Source organism: Pelophylax lessonae (assembly GCF_965119305.1).
Source record: "Pelophylax lessonae genome assembly, chromosome: 3".
Taxonomy (NCBI): domain Eukaryota; kingdom Metazoa; phylum Chordata; class Amphibia; order Anura; family Ranidae; genus Pelophylax; species Pelophylax lessonae.
In genome coordinates, this window is record NC_138770.1 from 268,253,859 (window position 1) to 268,257,413 (window position 3,555).

Sequence of the window (3,555 nt, forward strand, 5' to 3'; positions counted from 1 at the left end):
CTCCAATCCCCCAAGAGTGAACATAAGTAACGTAATTAAGAAAAAGAGAAAGAAAGCTGTTAGAGCATGGTGCCAAGGCAGGCATGAATCAGGGGAGCCATAGAAGAGGAGAAGGAAAAAAGAGGTGAATGCGTCTGGGAAACCTCTATCGATCATCCATAAAGTCTGTTTAGTTCATTCGGGACCTGTAAATTAGCAAGCCAAGGGGACCATATTTTGTCACAGATGGATTGTTTATCCTGTGGGACACTTATAATTTTTTCATTCAACATGATCCACGTACATTTCCGTTTGACTAGCGAAATGTCTATAACAGGGCTTTTCCACGCTGTCGCTATTTGACCATTAGGAACATAAAGTAAATTAAGGTCTGAGTGTGTCGTGGGATATTTTTAACAGGCTTGTTTAGTAGGGTGATACTTGCCTCTTTAGTGATATTACCCATCGTGACTAAGAAAATTAATGAACCTTCATCCAAGAGGGATGAACCTTAAGGTACGTCCACCACACAGGCAATGGTGTGCCTATCTGGCTACAACCCCTGAAGCAGGAAGCTGAGGTGCCCGGATACATCTTTGACAGACACTCTGGCTCTGGCACTAAGTACCATCTGGCGTGGGCTTTGCAGCTTGCTTCAATCAAGGCAACATTAAGAATACCTGTATGAATTTGCATGCTCCATTTACGCCAGTCCTTCACCTCAGGGTCTATGGACAGGTCCCTTTCCCACATCACCTGGTAGGATAATCTAGCAGTAGAGGTAATGAACAATTTGTATAGTATAGAGATGCCCCCCCCCCCCCCCCTGCAAGGCAGCATCCTGCACTGTTTTCGAACACGGCTCGAACTGAAAGGTCAGAGCTTTCCTTCTGTAGTGATTTGAGGAAGTGGTAAATGTGTTGTTAAAGTAAGCTCTCTGTGGGGGGGGGGGGGCATCTCCAAACTTCCCCTGAAATGTGAGGGGGGAGTTATTCGTTTATGGTTGAAATAGTCACCTATGTGGTACAATCCTTTATTCAACCACCAGCTGAATCTATGGGGTTGCATACCGGGGGGGAATAGGGGGTTGCCAAAAAGAAGAGCCACTGGAATGTGTACAGACAGCAGAGGCCATTTTCTACAGCTCGTGTTCCATACATGTAATGAGTGGGAGAGTGTAGGGCTCAGTATAGCTTTGTGGAGTTTCAGGGGAATCCAAAGGACGAGATCCATTGCCAGTGAAAAGCATGCCTGGGCCTCTATTGATACCCAATCCGGACAATAATGTCTGCTTTATGAAGTTGACATAGTTGGACCAGCTGTACAGCCACATAATATTTCCTAAAGTGAATATTTACTTTAAATGTACTTGTCTGATTGCATGATGTTGGGCACATTAATTCAGGAGCAGCAATGCTAGAGCAGAAGACATCCTCAAGCTGCACAAAGAATGACTGCTCCGGTAAGAAAAAGAGTGGGTGTATAGGCTCAGGAAAACAAATGTTGGTGGTAAATAACTCATTTATTAGGAGTCCAGTATTTTGTTTACTGGCACATGGATTCAACACATTGCAGGGCAGATTCACAGATTACAGGATGGAGCTAGAGAGTACCTAGACGTCATGGTACATATTGGTACAAATAACAAAATTAAAGGAAGATGGGGTGTCTTAAAGAAAAATTTTAAGAAATAAGGGACCAAACTTAAAGTGGAACTTTAGTCAGAAGAAAATAAAAAAAAGTCCTGCTGGATCTCTTCAGGTTGGCACCTTTTGCAGGTATAGCTACTGTATGTTAAACATTAAAAATAAATGTCTATACTGTTTAAAATCCAAAAAAACCTGCCGAGTTTATAGAGACTGATCTGCTGACAGCCTTAAAGTGGAAATAAACCGTCATATCCTTTACAGCCAAGGAAGCTGCTTCTGTCTGATCTGCAACTGCCATGGCGCTGCACATGTGATCAGGTATGACACCAGCCATTTAAAGGTTTAACAGTTTGGTTGAGGACACAAGCAAATGTTACAGTTAATAATCCAGGCATTCCAGGAATGCAATTGTTTTTTGAAACCGTTAAATCGATGGGTTTAGTTTCGCTTTATGATTTACTTCTGTTCATGGGCTCAGGGCTTCAGCAAAATGGCAGCCTCCGGCAAAAAGAAACAGGAGCATTGCTAAAGTCAATTTACAGCACACATTTATTTTCGTAGTATTATTATTAATGTGGAATATATGTTCCTTGCTAAAGAACTTTTTTATTAAGTTGTTATGGGTAAACTTCTGCTTTAAGAAAAATACCTCCAAGATAGAATTGTCTAAAATACTGTCTGTGCCAGGAGCCACATCAGAATGGCAATAAAAGCAAAGGGAGTTGAACAATGGCTGAAACATGGTGTAAGAAGGAGAGGATTGGGTTCATGGAGAACTGGACTGACTTTGTGGTCAGCAATAGCCTCTACAGCAGGGGCAGCACCCAAATGAGAATGGTGCAGAACTGTTGGAGAAGAAACTGGTTAGTGGATTGGAGGATTTTTTTAATGTGTGTTTTTTTACAAGTATAAAAATGCTAGAAATCTGACAAATAAGATGGATTGATCAGAACATTTGCCATTTTAGAGAGGATTTTGACTTTTTTTGGAATAGCAGAAACCTTTATGGACTGCTCAGAGGATTAGGCTGTGAACACCCAAGGATACACATTCTTTAGGAAGGACAGGGTTGATAGAAGAGGTAGGTGTGTGTGTGTGTATGTGTGTTTTTGGGGGGTATACCTATATGTCAAGAGAAACAAGAAAGTGAGTGTAAGAGGGGATATCAGCAATGAGTAAATATAAGCAGAAAATACCCAAGCTCAATTGCACAATTAAGAAATACTTGCTGAGATTCAGTGCTCAGGCTGAGGGAATCCCCACTCCCCTATATGAACATCCATAGCAGAAATTCAGCCAGCAACTCGATAACTCCTTAGTATTATCCTTTATTTGGCTACATCATATACAGTGGGGAAAATAATTATTTGATTCTGAATTTGATTTTGAACCCTGCAGATTTTGTAAATTTGCCTACTTACAAGGAAATAAAAGGTTTATAATTTTTAATCAAAGGTGTATTTTAAATGATTGAGACAGAATATAAACCAAAATCCTGGAAAAAACACAATACAAATGTTATAAATTGAGTTGCAGTTCAGTAAGTAAAATAAGCATTTTATCCCGAAGCACAACATGACTTGGTACTTGGTGGAGAAACCCCTGGTGGCAAGCACAAAGGTATGTCGTTTCTTGTAGTTGGTTACCAGGTTTGCACACATCTCAGGAGGTATTATGGTCCACTCTTCTTTACAGATCTTAAGGTTTAACCTCCCTGGCGGTATGATTGTTTCTGTTTTTAGGTGCTGAAAGCGTTACCATTATTTTGCATGTAATTCTTAAGGACAAGCAGCCCAAACCAACTATTTACATATGATTTTTTTTTACTGTGCGATCTTCTTTATAACATCTCGGGTATGATAAAGTTTGAAACACAAAATCATAAATTATAATATAATGAATAACTATAAAAAAGTTAAAGTGTATA